The following is a 27,525-nucleotide window of genomic DNA, read 5'->3' as shown; positions in this document are numbered from 1 at the left end:
CACCTGAAATAAATGCAATACATTTCATCTTCATTCATATGTATGTATAATTATGTTCTTATTCTGTTGGTTTTCATATATCTCATTAATGAACAAAGTAACCTTATGAAATCAATATGATTAGGCTGCATCATCATATGTTATGACCCCATAATAAAAAATCCTGAAAACATATATATATATATATATATATATATATATATATATATATATATATATATATATATATATATATATAGAAAGCCAAAAAATGCACTCTCAGGACTTTTCCACAAAAAAACAATTTAATGGAACGTTTTCGGGGTTCACAACCCCTTCATCAGCATGCAAAACAAACAAAATTCAACTCATTTATAGTGTTACATATCAATTACAACATATCAACCTAAGTGTCTCTCCAAAGGAAAAGTGCGCCAATTTTTCGAATTTGGAACGCATATTGCGTTCCACAGTGCTATCCGAAACCGGAAGTTGTATTACCTCACTTCCGGTTTACGGATTCAACAGACAAAACGTGAAATAAAAGATAAAGTAGTGTACTCTACAATTTCAAACGTATTAATGTGACATACTAATTTGAGGGACTAATTATAACAACAGTGTGCCACCTTCTAATAAGTGCCAAGAAAATTGTGATGGATATACATTGTCGAACGTTGCTACATCTGGTCGGCATAGAAACAGTAACCATGGTAATCATAAACAACTCTGATTGCCAAAAGATGCCATAATTTGCAATGGTATGCCAGCTGAATGAAACAACAATATTCATAGTGCCATAAGTAACGTGTACTGAATTATATATAATCATATTGTATATATAAAAAAAGAATACTAATTTAAAAATTGAATAGTTAAAAAATGTATATCCATCACAATTTTCTTGGCACTTATTAGAAGGTGGCACACTGTTGTTATAATTAGTCCCTCAAATTAGTATGTCACATTAATACGTTTGAAATTGTAGAGTACACTACTTTATCTTTTATTTCACGTTTTGTCTGTTGAATCCGTAAACCGGAAGTGAGGTAATACAACTTCCGGTTTCGGATAGCACTGTGGAACGCAATATGCGTTCCAAATTCGAAAAATTGGCGCACTTTTCCTTTGGAGAGACACTTAGGTTGATATGTTGTAATTGATATGTAACACTATAAATGAGTTGAATTTCGTTTGTTTTGCATGCTGATGTTTTTTTGTGGAAAAGTCCTGAGAGTGCATTTTTTGGCTTTCTATTTCATGGTATATCATTGCACCCAGGCGAGTTGGCTACGGGTGGGCTGAACTGGAAATTGCTTACTACTATATATATATATATATATATATATATATATATATATATATATATATACATACACACATATATATACATATACACATACATACATATTATAAACTCAACTAAGGGGTACTAAATATTAATATTCAACACACTATATGTTAGCCTCAATCAAATAATTTGTGTGGACACACATATCAAATAGAACAATGCAAGAAAATTTAATATTTTAACACTTGATGATGTCTCTATAGAGCGATCAATTATTATTCAATAAAATAGCTCAAATCCCATTCACGGTTGAGACCTAAAGGAGATAAGGTTTTTAATTTGTATATCTAATACAATTCTTGCTTCAGCAATAATTTAAGCCTATCTCCCCCTCTTATTGGATGAAAGACTCTGTCGATAACACGAACCTCCATATTAAACACATTAGTCATATGTACAAAATTAAAATGAAGTGCTATGGCAGATTCTTTGACATATTCTTTGGTGTCCCTGATATGCTCTCTTATCCTTGTTCTCAATTCCCTAGTAGTCTGACCTGTATATTGTAGGGAACAAAGTTTGCATTCTAGAAGGTAAACTACATAAGTTGTCCGGCAATTAGCATAGAATTTACTCATAAATTCCTCTCCAGTAACTGTACTTTTAAATCCACTACCAATGTGCAATACGTTACAAGTAGTGATGTCGCGAATAGTTCGCTGGCGAATAGTTCCCGGCGAACATAGCTTGTTCGCGTTTGCCCCAGCGGGCGAACATATGCGATGTTTGGTCCGCCCCTATTCATCATCATTGAGTAAACTTTGACCCTGTACCTCACAATCAGCAGACACATTCCAGCCAATCAGCAGCCCTTTTTAGGGCTAGAACATCAGTCTGCTTTTTTTTTTCTGTGTAATCTAATTTCAGTTGCCTGCCTGCCAGCATGTGTGTCAGGCTCACAGCGTATACTGTGCCCACTTGCCCAGTGCCACCACTCATATCTGTTGTAACAGTAGTGTACATTTAAAAAAAACAACACTTTTTTGACTGTGAAATAATAGCAGTCAGTTTCCTTCACACGTGTGCGTTTCAGTGCCTGCCAGGGCACAGTGTCACACCAGTGCAACTCATATCTGGTGTAACAATAGTGTACATTAACCCCTTAATGACCACAGCACTTTTCCATTTTCTGTCCGTTTGGGACCAGGGCTATTTTTACATTTCTGCGGTGTTTGTGTTTAGCTGTAATTTTCCTCTTACTCGTTTACTGTACCCACACATATTATATACCATTTTTCTCGCCATTAAATGGACTTTCTAAAGATACCATTATTTTCATCATATCCTATAATTTACTTTAAAAAAATTATAAAATATGAGTAAAAAATGGAAAAAACACACTTTTTCTAACTTTGACCCCCAAAATCTGTTACTCATCTACAACCACCAAAAAACACCTATGCTAAATAGTTTCTAAATTTTGTCCTGAGTTTAGAAATACTCAATGTTTACATGTTATTTGCTTTTTTTGCAAGTTATAGGGCCATAAATACAAGTAGCACTTTGCTATTTCCAAACCATTTTTTTCCAAAATTAGCGCTAGTTACATTGGAACACTGATATCTGTCAGGAATCCCTGAATAGCCATTGACATGTATATATTTTTTAGAAGACATCCCAAAGTATTGATCTAGGCCCATTTTGGTATATTTCATGCCACCATTTCACCACCAAATGCGATCAAATAAAAAAAATTGTTCACTTTTTCACAAATTTTTTCACAAACTTTAGGTTTCTCACTGAAATTATTTACAAATAGCTTGTGCAATTGTGGCATAAATGGTTGTACATTTTTCTCTGGGATCCCCTTTGTTCAGAAATAGCAGACATATATGGCTTTGGCATTGCTTTTTGGTAATTAGAAGGCCGCTAAATGCCGCTGCGCACCACACGTGTATTATGCTCAGCAGTGCAGGGGTTAATTAGGGAGCTTGTAGGGTTAATTTTAGCTTTAGTGTAGTGTAGTAGACAACCCCAAGTATTGATCTAGGCCCATTTTGGTATATTTCATGCCACCATTTCACCGCCAAATGCGATCAAATTAAAAAAAAAAGTCAACTTTTTCACAAACTTTAGGTTTCTCACTGAAATTATTTACAAACAGCTTGTGCAATTATGGCACAAATGGTTGTAAATGCTTATCTGGGATCCCCTTTGTTCAGAAATAGCAGACATATATGGCTTTGGCGTTGCTTTTTGGTAGTTAGAAGGCCACTAAATGCAACTGCGCACAACACATGAATTATGCCCAGCAGTGAAGGGGTTAATTAGGTAGCTTGTAGGGAGCTTGCAGAGTTAATTTTAGCTTTAGTGTAGAGATCAGCTTCCCACCTGACACATCAGATTCCCTGATCCCTCCCAAAGAGCTCTCTTCCCTCCCCCACCCCACAATTGTCTCCGCCATCTTAAGTACTGGCAGAAAGTCTATCTTTTTTTATATATATATATTTTTTAGCATATTTACATATGCTGTTGTGTAGGATCCCCCCCTTAGCCCCCAACCTCCCTGATCCCCCCCAAAACAGCTTCCTAACCCTCCCCCTCTGCCTTATTGGGGACCATATTGGGTACTGGCAGCTGTCTGCCAGTACCCAGTTTGCAAATAAAATGTGTTTTTTTTTTTTTCATTTTTCTGTTGTGTAGCTTCCCCCCCCCAGACCAATCCCCCACCCGCTCCCAGATCACTTAGATTTCTAAATATTTTGCACCCCTTTCTCCCACTTATAAAAACATTTTTTTCTGTAGTGTAGCGGTTCCCACCCGCTCCCTCCCCATGCACGCGCCTGCCCGCCTCCTCCAGTGCACGTGCGCACCCCCGGCAATCCCGCCCCCGATCCCGCTCCCCTCTCTGACAAGGACCGCATCGATGGCCGCCCACCCGCCTCCCACTTCAGCTCCCACCCACCAACGAATGCGGCCATCGATGCCCTGTGCAGAGAGGGCCACAGAGTGGCTCTCTCTGCACCGGAGGGGTAAAATTTGTTATTGCAGGGTGCCTCGATATCGAGGCATCCTGCAATAACCGGAAAGCAGCTGGAAGCGATCAGGATCGCTTCCAGCTGCTTTCCAAACCGAGGACGTACGCCATACGTCCTCAGGCGTTAACTGTATTTTTTCTGAGAACGTATGGCGTATGTCCTCGGTCATTAAGGGGTTAAAAAAAAACTAGAAATTTGACTGTGAAATAATAGCAGTCAGTTTCCTTCACACGTGTGCGTTTCAGGGCCTGCCAGGGCACAGTGTCACACCAGTGCAACTCATATCTGGTGTAACAGTAATGTACATTTAAAAAAAAAAAAAATACAATTTTGACTGTAATAGATTGAATAGCAGTTAGTTGTCTGCAAGCGTGTGTGTCAGGCCTACAGCGTCTACTCTGCCAACTTCTGCCAGTGCACAGTGCCACTCATATCTGTTGTCACAGTAGCTTGCACGCATAGTACCAGTAATCGAAAAAAAAATGACAGGCAGAGGCAGGCCACCCCGCAGGGGCTGTCGTGGTGCTGTGATTCCCTTTGGCCCTAGAATAATGCAGTGCGGTGCGTTAAACGGGGAGTTTGGTCTGTCACTGTGAAGCGGGCGTAACCCTTACACTACCTGATCGATACAACATCATACCTGATGTTTTAAAGCACGTTATTCCAAACAATTTAGGAATGTTAGGTGATTTAGGCCCTTTATGGGTTAAAACCAGACTCTGCATCAACTATGTAATTTTCCATGGGAGTTTTGCCATGGATCCCCCTCTGGCATGCCACAGTCCAGGTGTTAGTCCCCTTGAAACAACTTTTCCATCCCTATTGTGGCCAGAAAGAGTCCCTGTGGGTTTTAAAATTCGCCTGCCTATTGAAGTCTATGGCGGTTTGCCCGGTTTGCCCGTACGCGAACATTTTTTATGTTCTCACAATAACTAGTTACAAGTGATGCAAGGACCTAATCCACATCTATAGGTACCTTTTCTCTTTATCCAGTCACTGCTTTTATTCCTTTCAGCACATACCAAGCTTGGAGATAATCTAGTTGATAATGTAGAAGCTCTTTTTGAGACAAATCTACATTTATCTGTTAACAAACTCAAAACTGGATCATCTCCAAGTATGTCCATGTTCTTTTTTAAAATATGACAAATCTGAAAGAATTGGTTGGAATACTCATTGGAAAAAACTATGCACTTCTGGGTTATAGTCTCCTTCCTTACACAACCCTGAATAAGGTCTGTTTGCATCATATTTTTCACTTCCTCACATGTATTAATAAGATCCTTCCTATTGTACCCTCTATTAGTAAGACATTCTATAAGAGCCCCTGCTTGTTTATCAAACAACTCAGTGGAATGTGTGTTCCTGCGCAAACGCATAAATAGACCCCTAGGAATAGAACGTACTAAATGGGGGGGATGACAAGACTGCGCATGCAGTATAGTGTTCCCTGCTGTCGGTTTACGAAAGGTGTCACTGACAATGACACCTCTGTCAATATCACCTCGAAGGGCCAAATCCAAATAATTCACTGATGTTGTTTGTACTTCACCAGTGGAATTTAAATTTAAATCATTACAATTTAGATACTCAAGAAAACTTTGGAAATTGAAAGGTTCTTTAACAATGAATAAGAGATCATCTATGAATCTCATATAAAACTAAATTTGCTCACTAAAAGGATTCTGCGCCGTATACAAAAATGTGTTTTCCCACCATCCTACGTACAAATTTGCGAACGAGGGGGCAAATTTTGCCCCCATCGCCGTTCTGCAAATCTGCAAGTAGAAATCCTTATTGAACATACAAAAATTATGTTTTTCTTTGCTATGTTTATCATGGTTCTCTTGGTCGTTTTTACAGCCTAGCACCCCCATAGCCAAGTCTGGATGGACTATTCCAGTCACTGCTCATTTTTGTCACAAGCCTCGTTTTGGGATCTGCAGCAGTGGAGAGTGTGTTTGAATAGGATTTTCTACCTTAATTCTGATTGGCTGATAGAATTCTATCAGCCAATCGGAATCTAAGGGACGTCATCTTGGATGACGTCACTTAAAGGTACCTGTGTTAGTCGTCGGATGAAGAGGATGCTCCGCGTCGGATGTCTTAAAGATGGACCCGCTGTGCCGGATGGATGAAGATAGAAGATACCATTTGGATGAAGACTTCTGCCCGTCTGGAGGACCACTTCTGCCCAGCTTGGATGAAGACTTCTGCCCATCTGGAGGACCACTTCGCCCGGCTTGGATGAAGACGTCTCCCGGTAAGTCGATCTTCAGGGGTTTAGTGTTAGGTTTTTTTAAGGGTGTTTTGGGTGGGTTTTATTTTTAGGCTAGGAACTTTGGGCGGCAAAAGAGCTAACTGCCCTTTTAAGGGCAATGCCCATCCAAATGCCCTTTTCAGGGCAATGGGGAGCTTAGTTTTTTTTAGCTAGTATTTTATTTGGGGGGTTGGTTGTGTGGGTGGTGGGTTTTACTGTTGGGGGTTTTTTTGTATTCTTTTTTACAGGTAAAAGAGCTGATTACTTTGGGGCAATGCCCCACCAAAGGCCCTTTTAAGGGCTATTGGTAGTTTAGTTTAGGCTAGGGTTTTTTTTATTTTGGGGGGCTTTTTATATTTTAATAGGGCAATTAGATTACGTGTAATTAGTTTAAATTTCTGTAATTTGTTTATTATTTTCTGTAATTTAGTGTTTGTTTTTTTTGTACTTAAAGCTAATTTAATTTAGGTAATTGTATGTAATTCACCTACAGAGTCTTATGAATTGTACTTATCAGCCAATAGGCAGGCTCGCCAGAAACACAGGCCCTCAAGCTCCAACCGGAGCTTGATAAATGGGCCCTATTGAATGCACACTCTAATGACACATTTATAACGGTCTCTTATTGGCATCAACAGAAAATGAAACCTAGGTTGCAATATGGCAACATACATTGGTTTAAGGACACTAAAATTTCACACTTACTTTTTCAATATTTAGACAACTAATAAAATTTAAAGGGACATAAAACAAGTTGGGATAGAGATAAAATAACATATGTACTTTAATTACTTTACCTGCAAATTTATACTGCAGTACATCACCATTAACCCTTTCTTTTTAGTTTCTGAATTGTAAAGCTCTAACTTTCCCCTCACAATTCTTTTTATGGCTGTATCTATGTTTATTGTTCTTTTGGTAGAATGCAAAAGTGAATAGGGAGTATCTGCTGGAGCATGCATAGAAGCTGTGAACTCAGTTGAAATACAATGCCTGTGTCTGAACACTGATAAGAGTGGGGGAGTTAGCTGCTCCAGGCAGCTTAGCTATGTAAGTCATTTTACTTATTTTTGAAAGTTATTTTAAAATGCTTGCCAGCAATTTTTAAACAAATTTTTATGCAAACTATTTTAAATTAATTAGCCCTTTCAGGATATTCACAGATCTCAACCTGTTTTAATGGCACTTTAAAAAAAAATAATAATAATAATATATATATATATATATATATATATATATATATATATATATATATATATATATATATATATATATATAATTCTCTCGATAATTTTTGCTTTAAATGCATCATTCTATCCTGCATTTATTTCTTGTTAATGTCCTTTAATGTCCTTTTAATATGTTTTTAAGCTTAAAATATTTTGGGCTAGATTACAAGTGGCTTGCTAACATTAGTGCTTGCTATATTGAAATATTGCAGACGTGCTAACTTGCATTCATATTACAAGTTGAAAGTAAACACTAACACAAGAGCGCAAACTAAATTTGTGCTCATTGGGTTAGCAAAAAATAGGTAAAATAGGTAAGGGCCCCCACTGTCTCACACTGACCTAAATGTATTCAAATGTATGCAAATTAACATGGTAGCCTCCCTGCCCTGCCCCCACTAGGTCCCCCCATGTCAAGGGCCAGAGACAGGGCCCCCAACCTTCAGGGCCAGACCTCATGCTTCATGACCCTCACATCGACAGACCCCCGACAGAGCCCCCCACACTTTAGGGCCCTCTGAGCAACAAACCCCATATCCAGGCACAAGGCCCCCACTCTGGGGCTAGGGCCCCTAATAAACATACACTTACTGTTTAGTTACTGATAGGTCAACTGTTAGCCCCTGCTTAAGTGGCACACCAGAAACCATGGCGATGCCATTTGTAGACCCCCCCCCCCCCCGACATGCTGTGTCCTTGGTCCAGGTCCAATTTGCCTGGCTGATCAGTCCACCTCTGCTTGTAATCTGGCCCTATGTGATTGTGAAAATTAAGTTGTTAATGGTCGTCCAAGCCAGCTCCAAAACCCTTTCTGCATAATAATTCCATTAAATGGTAGGCTACATTTTACAGTGGAAAAGGTTCAGAAACCACAAATGGAATGGCTGAATAACACGATAGAATAGGTCTGATAATTTTTCCTATATTTGAACTAAAAACAAAGCTCTGATTGACTACATATGTCAGATCAGTACAGTATCATTCCACCTATACAATAAAGCTGAAATACTCCAATGATACATCTTATTTAGGGTAACTGCAACATTCTATTCAACTTGGCCTATGTGGTTTTTTTTTATTTTTAATCTTTACATTTATCTCACAATACTGGAAAAAATATTTACATTGCCTTAAAATGGAAACATTGATGCAACTAAATATTTGAATACAGGCAGTTGAATTTCAAAAAAAAGTGTGTTTTTATGTTATTATGGATCTGGAATATATGGAAACTTTATGTTACTGCTAAAGGGATATGAAACACAAAAAAGTATTTTGTGATTCAGACAGAGAACACAACTTTAAGAAACATATTCTGCTATGTGAATAAATATACATCATTTTGTGTCGGGTTAGTGCACTTGAGTATTTCCAATCAGGTTTCCACTTGAGTAGTGCGCAAGCGATAATGGGTATTTTGCGGCTTTTTGCCTGCGACAGAAATAGCAGGTGTATTACGTGTTGAAAGTAAGAGCATTACCTTTAGCTCAATTTAATTTAACGTGCGTCAGGTTAGCATGACTTCAGAGCTCTGGTTATACTGTCAAATATTTTAAATAATCCACAGAATATATCTATATATTTTATGTATAATAATTTAAAGTAATTTTAATTACATTTTTAAAACTATTTTATATTTAATATTTCAATAACGGTCATTGAAGATAGCATTCCTCATGTGGGCTAACCCGACCTTGTTAGTACTAAATTGCTAATCCTGATGCATGTTACGCATATTTTACATTCCTAATGTACATTTTATTATTAAATATATTTGTATATATATATCTGATATTGTTCATGTACAATACATATCTATACCTATATCTCTATAGGAATACGTAAACAGGTCTATATATATATATATATATATATATATATATAGATATAGATAGATAGATAGATAGATAGATAGATAGATAGATAGATAGATAGATAGACAGACAGACAGACAGACAGACAGACAGACAGACAGATAGATAGATAGATAGATAGATAGATAGATAGATAGATAGATAGATAGATAGATAGATAGATAGATATAAAAATATGTACAGTATTTACAAAATAAGACATCCTGTAAGTGAAGAACATTGGAATGTGAAATATTTATGTTTAACGTAAAAAATATTTTTTTATTCACTATATATATGTGTGTGTATATATATATATATATATATATATATATATATATATATATATATATATATATATATATATATATATATATATATATATATATATATATATATATATATATATATATATATATATATATATGCAGGTAGCCCTCAGTTTACGCTGGGGTTAGGTTCCAGAAGGAATGGTTGTAAATCAAAACCGTTGTAAATTGAAACCCAGTTTATAATGTAAGTCAATGGGAAGTGAGGGAGTTAGGTTCCAGGCCCCTCTCAAAATTGTCATAAGTAACACCTAATACATTATTTTTAAAGCTTTGAAATGAAGACTTTAAATGCTAAACAGCATTATAAACCTAATAAAATAATCACACAACACAGAATATATAATTAAACTAAGTTAAATGAGCAAAAACATTTGCTAAACAGCATTATAAACCTAATAAAATAACCACACAACACAGACTTCACTTGCATTTTTCTGCAAACAGTTCTTTCTATGCATTCCAATCTGGACTGATTTATAGACAGGAAGATCTTGTTCCTTTGAAATCTGCTCGATAGCTCAGGTATGGTTAAACTGATTAATTTCAGCTTGCTTGGCTTTGCTGCAACACAAGCGGACAGCTCCACCTACTGGCTATTTTAATCAATGCACTGCTTCTCAATGCTTTTCAATAGCAGTCACATGACTGGAAAAAAGGTTGTTATTCTAAAATGGTGCAAATTGAACCGTTGTAAACCGAGGGACACCTGGTATATATATAAATATATATATATATATATATATATATATATATATATATATATATATATATATGTATATATATATATATATATATATATATATATATATATATATATATATATATATATATATATATAATGTGTTTAACTGTGTATGTAGTGTAAATGTTTTACATCCCAATAGTCTTCACATAATAGAAAGTATTCCAAAATATTTTTAAATAGATATTTCTATATAATAGCTATATCGGTATAGATATACAGTTTACCAAAAAATCATCATCATTTATATAGAAATATTAATTTAAGAATATATAGAACATATTCTTCTAAGTGAAGTACATTGGCATTTGAAATATTCATAATTGATGTTGGGTTAGCACGTGAATATGGGTGTTAGTTTTTTTTAACTACATTGAAGTCTATGAGAGAAGTTAACGCTCCACTCGTAATCTAGCTCAAAATGTAAAAATAGAAGTAAATTAGAAAGTTGTTTAAAATTCCATGCTCGATCTGAATCATGAAAGAAAAAATGTAGGTTTCATGTCACTTTAAATCTTTCATAAAATTGCTTATTATGTTATCTTAACCTGCTACAATTATCATTTATACATCAAGAATTTATTTCATTTAACCCCTTCAGTTCTAAGCCATTTCAGAGCTGGTATTTCTGTGTTGTACCCTCACAAATTATATCTTGTTTTTGTTTGTTTTTTTAAGGAAATTACTTTACTTTGCAGAAATATCCAAATATGGCAAACTCTATTGTATTCTAAAAACAGAGTATAAGGCAGGCTAAAACAAGCTGCTAAGCGGAGGTATTATTGAAGGATTCAAATGCACATAAAATATAAAGAAATTTATTAAAATAACAATGCTTAAAATAAAACATAATACCACCGGTGGTAACTAACATATAATCCTAAATGGCCATGAGTTCATGGTAGACAGTATAAAACCTATTATGGTTGGATCTTCAGACAATGGGGTATATTTATCAAATGTGCGAGCGGACATGATACGAAGTAGGGTATCATGTCCGCTGCACATCGATAAATGCTGACAGCATACTCTGTCAGCATTTATCATTGCACCAGCAGTTCTTGTAAACTGCTGGTGCAATGCTGCCACCTTCAGATTCGGGTAGGGGTTGTCAATCAACCCAATAGTATTCGATCGGGTTGATTTCTGTCCGCCGCCTCAGAGCAGGTGGACAGGTTATGTAGCAGTTATGAAGGCTCGTCGGAAACAAGGGGCCTCAAGCTCCATACAGAGCTTGATAAATATGCCCCAATCGATGTATAAGGTTAGTAAAAGTTCGGAAAAGCTAATAAGTCCAGTGACCAGTCAGATGATATAGACCTTGTAAGAGGGTGTAAGGGAGAAAAAAGTGGATTGCGGTGGAAAGTGCGTCTAGGTAAACCTTCTCCAACATAGACATAGGTCTATATAATCTGACTGGTTACTGGACTTATTAGCTCTTCCAAACTTGTATTAACCTTATACAGCCATTGTCTGAAGATCCAAGCATAATAGGTTTTATACTATGATTATGAGTGGAGAAGTATTTTGTGCTCCCGATTACGCGTTTACTCCACTAGAACGTAGGATTTTTGCCCGGGACAGGTAGTAAAAGTTTTTGCACAAGTTTTTGCTCACAAAAAGTTGAAGTTAGAATATTACGACCGTGTTAACACATTCCTTCATAGAAGTCATTAACCAAGAAAAGTGGAAAAAATATTTAGGAAATAATTACTTTTGTACTTCTAATTACTATGTACGTCATAGTAAATTACACAAACTTTTTTTTTTATTTCTGTTTATCATATGATGAGTTTTCCAATATTGGGCCAGATTACAAGTGGTGTGCTAGAAGTATTACAAGTTGAAAGTAAAAAGTTATTGCTCATGTGCAAACCCGACGAGAGCGCAAACCCAATCACATTTTGTCAAGTGTGCTAACCTGACATGAAAATATGAATATTTCTTCAACACAATATGTTCTATTTATTCATAAATGCACACATACTGTGTATATATATATATATATATATATATATATATATATATATATATATATATATATATATATATTTAAAAATACATAGAGCATATTCCCCTAAATACAAAGTGAAACACTTTATCAAAAATGAATATTGCATATATATGATTTTACATTTTTCAACTACTTGACGGCAAAGGACACCAATGCACTTATATACAGTATGTCTATATATGTATACATATGTATTCATGTATTTATATGTGTATATATGTCTGTAAATACATAGTAAACACACATATAAATACATATGTACATGCATATATTCATAATATATAAAAGCAAATTATGCAAATTTATGTAAAAGCCTATTTATGCAATATTCATTTTTTTAAAAAGTGTTACACTGTGTATTTACTGTGAATATTTCAAATTTCAATCTTCTGCACAGAACATGTTCTATGTATTTTTAAATAGATACTCCTATATATATCTGTATATATCTATACCTATATATAAGCATCTATATATAGGTATAAATATATATTTGTGCAAAAAAAAAAAAAATATATATATATATATATATATATACGCTATGTGAAGAATATTCGAATGTGAAATATTCATGTCAGGTTAGCACACTTGAGTATATGCGACCGTGTTTGTGTGCAAGTATGGTGTTTTTTCCTCTTTTTTGCTTCATTGACTTCTATGGGGGGAATACATTAACGTGCGTGTGATTTCCTAAGTTTGTTTTTTTTAGTGCATCAGGTTAGCGCTCGTGCGGAAACATTTTACCTTTAACTTGTAATACGAGCACTACCCAAAGCGTGCAAAAATCTTACTTCTAGTGGAGTTAGCGTGTGAGCGGGAGCGTTACATACCGCTCCACTTGTAATCTGGCCCAAAATGTATTATTACTGGTCATTCTGCACCATCCTGCAATTTGTTGAGTAAATTAGATTACACAGGTAACTTGTGTAACTAACAGGCAATGGCTCAGTATTTATTATAAAAGGCACCACTAGCTCAGTGAGCACACTGTCTTAAGGGCCACATACAAATTTATTTAATTCATTTCTTAAAAATGTCCAGTAACAAAGGTCCAACTTAAGGTTGCGGGTTGCCCTCTGCATGGTATTTTCCCCTGCAGAGAAAAAATATAGCGCACATTCATGGTACTTTTTTCCCTGGGGCCTCAGCCACAAGTGGCACCCAGTCTGCTAATTGGCCATCACTGGCTTATACTATACGTATATCCATTTAATACCCCAGGAACTTAAAGGTACATGAAACCCACATTTTTTCTTTGGTGATTTAGAAAGAGCATGTCATTTTAAACAACTTTCTAATTTACTTCTATTATCTAATTTACTTCATTCTATTGATATCACTTGCTGAAAAGCATATCTAGATATGCTCAGTAGCTGCTTATTGGTTGCTGCACATAGAGGCCTCGTGTGATTGGCTCACACATGTGCATTGCTATTTCTTCAACAAAGGATATCTAAAGAATTTAGCAAATTAGATAATAGAAGTAAATTGGAAAGTTGTTTAAAATTACATGCCCTATCTGAATCATGAAAGTTTAATTTTGACTAGACTGTCCCTTTAACAATATGATTTTAATCAGAAGACAGACCCTTCCGGGTAAAAACAAAAAAAGAACAAAAGTTTTAATAGTATTTTTTTTATATTTGGATGATCCAAAAATAACATTAATAGTCATAAGCTCTTTCAGGTACATTATTATCTCTACAAGATCATAATTAAAGATAAGACATAATTAATTCTATTTATTTCTCAGTGAGCTATCTCAGATACATTTGGAATTTATGGCTTCTATCTTAACGCAAAAAGAGGATTGAAAAGACCAGTATTTGGATAAAGAACTTGAAGATTTTATAAATATATATATAAAAAAATCATTTTAAAAACACAGGTACACACACCCAAAGAGAATACAAAGCATGACAGGTGTTCTGTTCCTTTAAATTATCAGTAGATACAAGAAGATATTGCATTTGTATAATATTTTGTATAAAAAATGTTTTAAATGTATGAAAACATTTATGCCAGGAAAAAGGATTCTCTGCCATACAGTAGATATTAATGTTTGGCAGTTATGCACATAAGCAGCTGGTAATTGCTTCACTAGTTATGTTCAGCTCAGGGTAGGTTGTGCGTTGCTGCTTGGATGCTATCTTTAACTGTTTGTTTAAAGGAACACTGAACCCAGATTTTTCAGATAGAGCATGATTTGTGATTCAGATAGAGCATGTAATTTTAAGCAACTTTTTAATTTACTCCTATTATCATTTTTTCTTTGTTCTCTTGCTATCTTTATTTGAAAAAGAAGGCATCTAAGCTCTTTTTTGGTTCAGACCCTGGGCAACACTTTCTGATTGATGGCTGAATGTATCCACCAATCAGCAAGAACAACCCAGGTTGTTCACCAAAAATGGGCCGGCATCTAAACTTACATTATTGCTTTTCAAATAAAGATACCAAGAGAATAAAGAAAAAATGATAATAGGAGTAAATTAGAAAGTTGCTTAAAATTGCATGCTCTATCTGAATCATGAAAGACAAATTTGGGTTCAGTGTCCCTTTAAATCCTTTGCAGTGACTAAAGATATACTGATAGGCAAGTTACAGTAAAATCATTTAATGCATTTAAAATCATTTAAATGCATTTTTGTATAACATCTTTACAATCAAATCAATCAGTATTTTAAACAAACTATCTGTCTATCTAGTCACTATTCAAGTCTGAAGAAGAGGAGCTATGTCCCCAATACGTCACTGAATAAATTCTTAATTCTTTTTAAAAGACTAGTAAGTGCTGATTCTCTCTTTTTGATTCATATGTATATATGTATGTGTATATATGTATTTATGTATTGCTTACTGAATGTGTAACTATGATGAGATAAAAGTAATATTGAGAGAGCATGGATAGAAAACTAACTCCCATAGGTAAAGATTTCTCATTTCTTCCCATATTTTTTTTTCAACATGATTTACTTCTTGCAATATTGCCACTATCATGTGTTTATGTCAAACATATCTTTCTTAAAACACTGTAGGACGGATTATCTAAAGTTTGTCAGATGGGATGTAAAAAACCTTGTCATATTCTTTGTAATGTGGCAGCAGATAGCAATGAAAGACACCCATGGGCAACTGCTTAATTACACATTTTTCCTTAAAATACATTAGAGGAATGTCAAAATTAGACAACAGTGCCATAATTAATCATTAAATGCATTTTTGTTATGTACTCCTGTTAAGGTGTTACATGCTACAAATGGGTGGTTCAAAAGCAAGGCCACGTGACCATCAACACCTTTAAAGGGACAGTCTACACCAGAATTTTAATTTTTTTAAAAGATAGATAATCCCTTTATTACCCATTTCCCAGTTTTGCATAACCAACACAGTTATGATAATATACTTTTAACCTCTGTGATTATCTTGTATCTAAGCCTCTGTAAACTGCCCCTTTTTCAGTTCTTTTGACAGACTTGCAGTCTAGCCAATCAGTGCCTGCTCCCAGATTACTTCACGTGCACGAGCACAGTGTTATCTATATGAAATATGTGAACTAACACCCTCTAGTGGTGAAAAACTGTTAAAATGCAATCTGAAAGAGGTGGGCTTCAAGGTCTAAGAAATTAGCATATGAACCTCCTAGGTCAAGCTTTCAACTAAGAATACCAAGAGAACAAAGCAAAATTGGGGATAAAAGTAAATTGGAAAATTGTTTAAAATTACATGCTCTATCTGAATCATGAAAGTTTATTTTGGCCTAGACTGTCCCTTTAACAGTATTTTCATAATCAGTAGCTAATGGTATTTTAAATCAACAAAGCCCATTTCAAATCCCACTATTTATATTTTATTAAAAATTGAGAGTTGGTTATCCTAGCACAAATCAAGCTTGAAACAAACAAATAAGTAGATATTAATATTTTTATAATGTGATTTTTTTTTTTTATTAAACAATTTTAATTTTGCTGTATATATTTAAGTCTTTATTTCTTACTGGTAGAAAAATAGTTAAAAACAAACAAGGGATTTAAATGTGTTAATGTTTTAGCAAAACAGGTGCAAATAAAGTATACCAGATTTAACTAAGAACGTTTTCCCAGCAATGGCTGCGGTCTCACTGTGTCAATACAGAGTTTGTGAGCTTTTTCATAGCAGTTGCTTTTAGTTTATTCTACAGCTGGGAGATTTTCAAATATAATTACCAACCTATCTTGCTGAATCTGAGCCAAGATTACTTGGTACCATTTTTGCACATGTTTTGCAGCCGAGGATTTTCATAAATAAACCACTTAGACGTATACAAGAGGTCACATTCCCTTGGCACTGTGCCTTGACTTTCAAATTCATTCTCACCAACCACAAGTCCATGTCTAGATCTGTTCTCTGTCCTAACAAAAACCTTACAATGTGATTAAGTTACCTCATTACAGTTACATAACATTAGGCGAGACGGAGAACTTTTTTTTTCTTTTAACAATTTATTAAAGCTGAGGATCAAATCTGAGCTTGACAACTCATGAACACTCCTATCTTGCAGGCTTCTGATTGGTGCACATAGCGGTTGATTATTCCCCCTGTATCATGTGACAGGATATTCTGTGAATTCTTGCACATGCTCAGTAGGAGTTGGTGACCCAAAAAGTGTAAATATAAAAAGACTGTGCACATTTTGTTAATGGAATTAATTTGGAAAGTTATTTAAAATCGCTGCTCTATCCGAATCATGAAAATTTTACTTGAGTGTCCCTTTAAAACAGTATGCTGGATCTTTAAAGGACAAGAATGTCCAAAGACAAGTTTTGCCTGTCCCTTTTTTGTCCAAACCAAGACCCAAAGTATCAGATATAGACCCAAGTCTACAGACTCCTGCTTGCTCCTGTCTGTGTAAGGGGTCTTTTCACATGCAGGGGAGTGTCAACTCTTCCTGCTTTCTCAGCCCTTTTCAGGGGGTTTCCCAGCCTAACCTCATCAACAGTGCTAAACTGGGAGTTTCTAAGTAAGTTTTTAAAAGGTTTTATATTGGATTTTTAGATCAATATCAGGGCATATTTTTCTTTATAGTAGTGTCTATTGCATGCAGTTATATGAAAAATAGGTTAATTCTGTCCCTTTAACACTGACGTTTCATGAACCACTCATAGGAAAAAAAGGAAATGTGATACCTTCTTAACTGGTTAAAAGAAATAGCAAAATCTATAAATAAATGTATCCTTGTTACTGTTTACTTACACGTGATACTGGTATTTCTCCATAAAGCAATGTGACAAGAAAGGTTTAAGGAAAGTATTTTTCCTACTTTAAAGGGACACTGAACCCAAATTTTTTTCTTTCGTGATTCAGATAGAGCATGCAATTTTAAGCAACATTCTAATTTACTCCTATTAGCAAATTTTCTTTATTCTCTTGATATCTTTATTTGAAATGCAAGAATGTAAGTTTAGATGCCGCTTGCTGATTGGTGGATAAATTGATCCACCAATCAAAAACTGCTGTCCAGAGTTCTGAACAAAGAAAAAAGCTTAGATGCCTTCTTTTTCAAATAAAGATAGCAAGAGAACGAAGAAACATTGATAATAGGAGTAAATTAGAAAGTTGCTTAAAATTGCATGCTCTATCTGAATCACAAAAGAAAAAATTTGGGTTCAGTGTCCCTTTAAGTGTAAATCTTAGACATCATTATCAATGTTACCTAAAGTTACTTGTTTTATGCATGTTTTTAATCAAAAAGCTCTATTGTACCAAACTATTTTTTTATTTTTCCAGTATATCACCTGCTTAAGTGCTTGATATTGTTGTCTATTTGTTGATTTTTTTTTTTTTAATAACAGACAACTAAAGTTGACATTTTGGATACTTACTATACCCAGCCGTCTATCCTGTACACGTTTGTTATAAGTGTTTTTTTTATGTTAAGCTGAATTGTTTATTATATACAATGTGTGTATACTGCACTATTTATAGGCAGTTTTCACCTTGAGAACAGTTATCTTGCAAAGGGGTGTTCCCAGCATTAAAGGGGCAGTCTAGTCAAAAGTAAACTTCCATGATTCAGATAGGGCATGCAATTTTATACAAATTCCCAATTTACTTTTATAATCAAATGTGCTTTGTTCTCTTTGTATTCTTTGTTGAAAGCTAAACCTAGGTAGACTCATATGCTTATTTCTAAGCTTTTAAAGGCTGCTTCTTATCCCAGTGTATTTTGACATTGCTAGTTCGTGTGTGCCATTTAGAAAACATTTTATTGGCTAAAATACAAGTCTGTCAAAAGGTCTGACATAAGGGGCTGTCTGCAGAGGCTTAGATATTAATATAACTGTGTTTGTTATGCAAAACTGGGCAATAGGTAATAAATACCACAACAAGTGGTCCACAGCGCTGGTATATCCTTTATTTTGTCACACAGACATCACATCACAAAGCGACATTTCGGGTAACACCCCTTACTCATGCCGCTTTGTGATGTGATGTCTGTGTGACAAAATAAAGGATATATAATATACCAGCGCTGTGGACACTTGTTGTGGTATTTATGTGATTGAGGGATTTGGCAGAGTTCCTGTCTTAACCTGCACAGGATAGAAACTTTGTGTTGCTGTTTCACATTCAAGTATATGGCAATAGGTAATAAAAGGATTATAATTCTATAGTAGAATGTCCCTTTAAGGATTAAACTCACTCATTCTCCTTCAGCTGCCTAATCCAAATCAAGCACTCACTCCCAACACATGATAACAAAAATCAGCAAGACACAGAGTTGGAGAAAAGGTGGTCTTTATTAAATCAACCAAAAATATGCATGAAACTAACTGAACTTTTATGTAGAAATCAGCTGAAGTGGAATCTGAGTTTCTAATTCTATGGACTCAAGCTTAGCAGGTATAGATATACAAATATATATATGTACCGGTATATAGAAATATTAATTTAAAAAGACATTTTCTACTATGTGAAGAATTTTGAAATGTAAAATATTTACAGTAAATACACCGTAAAAACATTATTAAATATTACAATTGAATACAAATAATTTTTATTGTTTAGAATTACTTGAGTGGAAAGGGGTCCAATGTGTATATATATGTAAAGGTACTTTTCAGTGCCGTTTTTCTTCTAACACCCTATAGCCCCCAAAAACTGCTATGTACAGTTCTCGTTTTTTTTTTTGTTTGTTTGTTTGTTTGTTTGTTTTTTTAAATTGTACATTAAAAAAAAAAAGAAAAAGGAAACTAGCAATTAAGTTTGGGAGCATTTGGTGGACATGAGCTCGTGTTAGCAATAACCAGCCACTTTTAATAGCTGATTATTATTATTGCGTGCCCGCAAACGGACAAATTGTCCTGTTTGCGTGTGCGCAATAATTAGCACTCCACTTGTAATCTAGCCCATTATGTTTTTACAGATCTCTTTTTCTTAAACACACACAATATGAGTCTAACACCTTCACAGTCTAATAAGTATTTTATAAGTTTGAGAAGTACTTGCATTAAGCGTGAGTTTTCTGCAGGGTTACCATGTATGCGTATTTTGCAATACCCTTGTGAAATTCACATCAGATTAGCACAGTCTAATATTTCAATTAGGGATCCAGTTTTAGCACCAGTTTTCCTAAAACTTTAAATAGGTGATAAAATATTACTTTACAGATAAGAAGAGTGTCTGTCCGACTAAACATGATACAAACATCAACTCTAGAACTTTTAGTGAATAGACTAAGAGCATATAATGCAGATGACAACTGGCTTCCTTAACAATGAGATGATTAATTCCTTATTAATGAGACGCAATATAAAGAATAGGAGAGGAAGTTATAAGGAAGAGTACAATATAAATTCTATAAGTCAGAACACATTTTTGAAGATTTCTATTTGAGTGTTGTTTATGTTATTTTATTTTCTGTGGCCAATCAGGGACAGGTATAATTGAGCTCCTACACATATCAAGCAATCACTATGCAGACTATAGCATCTTTAGGGTTATAAATGCCACATAATGCACTGCAGTCTCTCTTTGAGGTACATAGAAGATCTTCCCAGGACATTAGGATATTCCATCCACAAACAGTTTAGTGCACGGTGTTGTATATTATAATTTTTTGTTTCGCTTTTTCACTGTTTGATTTTTACAACACTTATTATTTTATTACTATACTTTTTCACTTTGTGTGTATATGTTTGTATATTTGTATGTGTGCATATGTATATGTGTATATATATTGTATGTATATGTGTGTGTATAGTATATTTGTGTGTGTGTGTATATATAGATATAGAGTATATATACTGTATATATATATATATATATATATATATATATATATACTGTGTATATATACTGTGTGTATATATATACATATGTGTGTGTGTGTGTGCATATGTATGTGTGTATATTTGTAGGGGTATACTGTATATACTGTTTATATGTGTATATGTATAACTGTGTGCAATGTTTAAACTTATATTTCAAAAGAAAACCCCAGTTTAATAGTAAGTGAAGATATAAACATGATTATTTGACCTTTGGCTTAGCACACCTTCAGAGCACCCTCAGACATGCAGATATTCGCTAGACATAATATTACTTTCAAAAGCAGATAGCTCCCAGTTGTACATTGCTGCTACTATGGCTTTGATTTATCAAGCCCTTCGCATTGCTACGACTGCAGGTTCTCACAAGAGAACCTGCAGTCAGGATTTATCAAGCAGTTGTCATCAGACCGCTGCTTCCTAGCCTCTTCTCATCCTCTTAGGTGGAGAATTTCAATCTCTCCAGTCTCGTCCGACAAGGGAGATTGACAGCTCCAACCCGCATGTGGTTGGCTATGCACAGCCAGGGAGTGGTGTTGCACGTGAGCACAAATTAGCGCTCGCGTGCAATGCTGAATACCGCCAGCAGATTGCTGCCAGCCAGAGGCAAGCTGGGGCAGACAGGGGCGCATATGCACACCCCTGTCCGCCATAGCTTGATAAATCGAGCCCTATGTATGCTTTCCAAAAAGGATACCTAAAAGAACAAAGCCACATTGCTAATAGGAGCAAGTTATAAAGTCTATTCAAATTGTACATGCTCTCTGAACTGTGAAAGTCTAATTATGGCTGTCATGTTCTTTAGAATAGCAGTAGTCACATTATTTGAATAACTCCAAAAAAATTATATTTGTATCACACATGAATGACTAACTTTTTTCCTCATCATGAAGTAATAAAGTTCTGTTCACTAAATATTTTTTTTGAACACAGTTTATTAAAAAGAATATATGAAACGGGCATGATTCTGTTACATAATACACATTTCTATGCACAAAAGTTCACCAACAGTTGTATGTCACCTGAACTTTATTTTTACTTTATGGAGCCGATTTATTAATGTGCATGTCCGCCCCACATAAATGCAGACAGCGTATGCTGTCGGCATTTATCATTGCACAAGCATTTTTTAGTGAAATGCTTGTGCAATGGCCAATTGGCCGCTAGCAGGGGGTGTCAATCATCCTGATTGTATCTGATCAGGATGATTGCTGTCCACCGCCTCAGAGGGTTTCTTAACTTATGTTTCTGGCGAGCCTGAAGGCTCGCACGGAAACCCATGCATTCGCAGCTACAAAAATCGGCCTCTATGTCGGATTTACACAGTGCTCAGGTATAAATATGATAATATAGCAAAAAAATAAACAAATAAATAAATAAAAAAGGAAAAAATAGAGGTGTATCTGTTATATGTCCTCCAAAATCCTGCAATAAAATGTGCAGTGCAGCATTTCCTAAACTCCTCATATTGTTGATTATTGTCAAAAAAACAAAAAAGGAACATATCTAGGTAATATTACTTTTTTAGCAGCTGGTTTTGAATGGAATAACTATTGTAGGTATCTGCATTAGGGACATGAAACCCAAAATGTTTCTTTCATAATTCAGGTAAAACATACCATATTAAACAATGGTACCATTTACTTCTATTATCAAATGTTCTTCATTCTCTTGGTATCCTTTGTTGGAGCACCAATGCACTACTGGGAGCTAGTGGAACACATTGGGTGGGCCAATGGCCAAAGACACCAATCAGTAACTAGCTCCTTCTAGTGCATTGCTGCTCCTGAATCTACCCATAACAGTATACTTTTCAACAAATGATACCTAGAGAACAATGCACATTTGATAACAGAAATAAATTGATTTTTTTTTTTTAAATTGCATGCTCTTTCTAAATCAAGAAGTTTACTTTTGAATTTACTGTCCTTTAAAGGCAAACAGGAATAAATGCACATTTAAAAACAAAACAAAAAATGTTAGGTTTGTAACTCAAAATTCAACACACATTTGCTTCAAACACATCATGTGTTTTTTTCCAGGGGGAGAGGGGCAAAAAAAAATAGAAATGCTCAGAAAATAAACAAATATTTGCTCTTATGTTGCCATATAGACATTACCCAGAGGAAATAGCATTTGGCAGAATTTTGCTTGCAGATATACTGCAAAACATTTTTTTTTAGTGACAAATGATTAGACCAAAACAAAAAATAGTTTTGTGCAAATGTCTTATGTGGAATACGAATAACTTCCCTTGCAAAGTATTTCATCTTTTAAAAAAGGGACGTTGTTTTCATTTGAATTTGTTTATTTTATTTTAAGCTTTTGAACATGATTTTTTAATGCCAGTAAAACACATGTGGCCCCATTGTTTATAATGGAGCTGATCTTGTAACTTATGGTTGTGACCAGAGTTGGTTACAAATCTCTTTAAAATCTGTAATGTTTGAGATGTGATATTGATTTGAATTTTTTGAAATCACTACTGCTCACAGTCACCAAGATTACACATTTTGCGGTATAGTGCGGCATGGCTATATCGCTGAAAAATTGGCCATTACGTGTGGAATGGCAGGTCTCCCGTATTACAAGTTGCGGTGGTATAGCTATACCACAAGCATTATAGCCTGTAACCCAACGATCCATTCCGCACTCAAAAAATTATGTTTAAGTGCGGAATTTCCATACAGCTGTATTACAGGTTCTGCGGACCGGCTATAATGCTAGCGTTATAGCCTATACCGCTGTGATCCATAACGCGATCTGAGACCAGTAGTTATTGATTTTGCGAAAACAAAAATGTTTCAGAAAAATCATAACTAAAATGTTACACCCATAAACTACCTATTAACCTCTAAACCGCTGGCTCCCCACATCGCAACACACTAAATTAAACTATTAACCCGTAAACCTAATACCCCCCTAATTTTAAATTAAATTTACAATATAACTATCTTTAAATAAATAAAAACGTACCTGTGAAATAAAAAAACTAATTTTAAATTATACAGTAACCTAACATTACTATTTTAAAACAATAAAATTAACGAAAAATAAAAAAGCTAAATTACAAATTAAAAAAATCATAAAACTTCGAAAAAAAATTACATTACAAAAAAATAAAATCTCTAAAATTGCAAAAAATAATAAACAAAAATATACAAAAAAAACTAAATTTATGTAAGAACTTACCTGATAACTTCATTTCTTTCATATTGGCAAGAGTCCATGAGCTAGGGACGTATGGGATATACAATCCTACCAGGAGGGGCAAAGTTTCCCAAACCTCAAAATGCCTATAAATACACCCCTCACCACACCCACAATTCAGTTTAATGAATAGCCAAGTAGTGGGGTGATAAAGAAAGGAGTAAAAAACATCAACATAGGAATTTGGAAATAATTGTGCTTTAAACAAAAAAATCATAACCACCATAAAAAGGGTGGGCCTCATGGACTCTTGCCAATATGAAAGAAATTAATTTATCAGGTAAGTTCTTACATAAATTATGTTTTCTTTCATGTAATTGGCAAGAGTCCATGAGCTAGTGACGTATGGGATAGCAATATCTGAGTCACTAGAGAGGGAGGGATAAAAATAAAAACAGCCATTTTTCGCTGAAAAATGAACCCACAACCCAAAATATAAGTTTATTCTCATGAAAATAAAAAACTTAAAACATAAGCAGAAGAATCAAACTGAAACAGCTGCCTGAAAAACTTTTCTACCAAAAACTGCTTCTGAATAATCGAATACATCAAAACGGTAGAATTTAGTAAATATATGCAAAGAAAACCAGGTTGCGGCTTTGCAAATCTGATCAACTGATGCTTCATTCTTGAAAGCCCACAAAGTGGAGACTGATCTAATAGAATGAGCTGTAATTCTCTGAGACGGGGCTTAACCCAATCCCAAATAAGATGAATGAATCAAAAAGCTTAACCACAAAGCCAAGGAAACGGTAGAAGCCTTCTGACCTTTCCTAGAACCAGAAAAGCTAAAAAATAGACTAGAAGTCTTCCTGAAATCTTTAGTAGCTTCAACATAATATTTCAAACTCTTACCACATCCAAAGAATGTAAGGATTTCTCCAAAGAATTCTTAGGATTAGGACACAAGGAAAGGACAACAATTTCACTATTAATGTTGTTAGAATTCACAACCCTAGGTAAGAATTTAATTGAAGTCCGCAAAACCACCTAATCCTGATGAAAAATCAGAAAAGGAGATTCACAAGAAAGAGCAGATAAATCAGAAACTCTTCTAACAGAAGAGATGGCCAAAAGGAACAAAACTTTCCAAGAAAATAGTTTAATGTCCAAAGAATGCATTGGCTCAAATGAAGGCACCTGTAAAGCCTTCAAAACCAAATTAAGACTCCAAGGAGGAGAGAATGAATTAATGACAGGCTTGATACAAACCAAAGCCTGTACAAAACAGTGAATATCAGGAAGCTTAAGCAATCTTTCTGAGAAATAAGACAGAAAGAGCAGAGATTTGTCCCTTCACGGAACTTGCAGACAAAACCTTATCCAAACCATCCTGAAGAAACTGCAAAATTCTAGGAATTCTAAAAGAATGTCAAACTAATTTATGAGAAAAAAAACTATTAATATAAGTCTTCCAAACTCAATAATAAATCTTCCTAGAAACAGATTTACGAGCCTGTAACATAGTATTAATCACTGAGTCAGAAAAACCTCTATGACTAAGCACTAGGCGTTCAATTTCCATACCTTCAAATTTAAGGATTTGAAATCCTGATGGAAGAGGCCAAGGTTGGCAACTGGACATCAGAACAAAATCCGCATAGCAAAACCTGTGAGGCCATGCTGGAGCTACCAGCAATACAATGACTGTTCCATGATGATTTTGGATATCACTCTTGGAAGAAGAACTAGAGGTGGAAAAATATAAGCAGGTTGGCAACACCAAGGAATTGTCAACGCATCCACTGCTTCTGCCTGAAGAACCCTGGACCTGGACAGGTACCTGGGAAGTTTCTTGTTTAGATGAGAAGCCATCAGATCTATTTCTGGAAGATCCCACATCTGAACAATCTTCGAAAACACATTTGGATGGAGAGACCACTCCCCCGGATGTAAAGTTTGACGGCTGAGATAATCCACTACCCAATTGTCTACACCTGGGATATGTACCACAGAAAATAGACAAGAGCTGGATTCCACCCAAGAAAGTATTCAAGATACTTCTTTATAGCTAGGGGACTGAGTCCCACCCTGATGATTGACATATGCCACAGCTGTGAAATTGTCTGTCTGAGAACAAATGAACAGTTCTCTCTTTAACAGAGGCCAAGCCTAAAGAACCCTGAAAATTGCACGGAGTTCCAAAATATTGATTGGTAATCTCGCCTCTTGAGATTTCCAAACCCCTTGTGCTATCAGACATCCCCAAACAGCTCCTCACCCTGAAAAGACTTGCATCTGTTGTGATCACAGTCCAGGTTGGACGAACCAAAGAGACCCCTAGAACTATATGATGGTGATCTAACCACCAAGTCAGAGATAATCTAACATTGGGATTTAAGGATATTAATTGTGATATCTTTGTATAATCCCAGCACCATTGATTCAGCATACAAAGCTGGAGAGGTCTCCCATGAAAACGAGCAAAGGGAAGTACGTCCGATGCTGCAGTCATGAAACACAAAACTTCCATGCACATACCGTAGCTACTGAAAGGAATAATAGAGACTGAAGGTTTCGACAAGCTGAAACCAATTTAAATTGTCTCTTGACTGTTAAAGACAGAGTCATGGATACTGAATCTATCTGGAAACCTAAAAAGGTGACCCTTGTCTGAGGAATCAAGGAACTTTTTGGTAAATTGATCCTCCAACCATGTCTATGAAGAAACAACAGTAGTTAATTTGTGTGAAACTCTGCAGAACTTAAAGACTGAGCAAGTACCAAGATATTGTCCAAATAAGGAAACACCACAATACCCCATTCTCTGATATCAGAGAGTTGGACACCGAGAACCTTGAAAAAATTCCTAGAGCTGTCGCTAGGCCAAAAAGGAAGAGCAACAATTGGTAATGCTTGTCTAAAAAAGAGAATCTCAGAAACTGATAGCAATCTGGATGAATCAAAATATGAAGATACGCATCCTGTAAGTATATTGTGGGCATATAATGCCCTTGCTGAACAAAAGGCAGAATAGACCTTATAATCACCATTTTGAAAATTGGTACTCTTACATATCGATTTAAAATTTTTAGATCCAAAACTGGTCTGAATGAATTTTATTTCTTTGGGACAAATGAATGGATTTGAATAAAACCCCAAACCCTGTTCCTGAAATGGAACTGGCATGATTACCCCAGATAACTGCAGGGCTGAAACACACTTCAGGAAAGCCTGAGCCTTAACTGGGTTTGCTGGAATGGGTGAGAGAAAAAAACTTCTCACAAGCGGTCTTACTCTGAATTCTATTCTGTACCCCTGAGAGGCAATT

This window comes from Bombina bombina, chromosome 2 (genome assembly GCF_027579735.1).
Source record: "Bombina bombina isolate aBomBom1 chromosome 2, aBomBom1.pri, whole genome shotgun sequence".
Taxonomy (NCBI): Eukaryota; Metazoa; Chordata; class Amphibia; order Anura; family Bombinatoridae; genus Bombina; species Bombina bombina.
Note: the sequence above shows the minus strand (reverse complement) of the source record.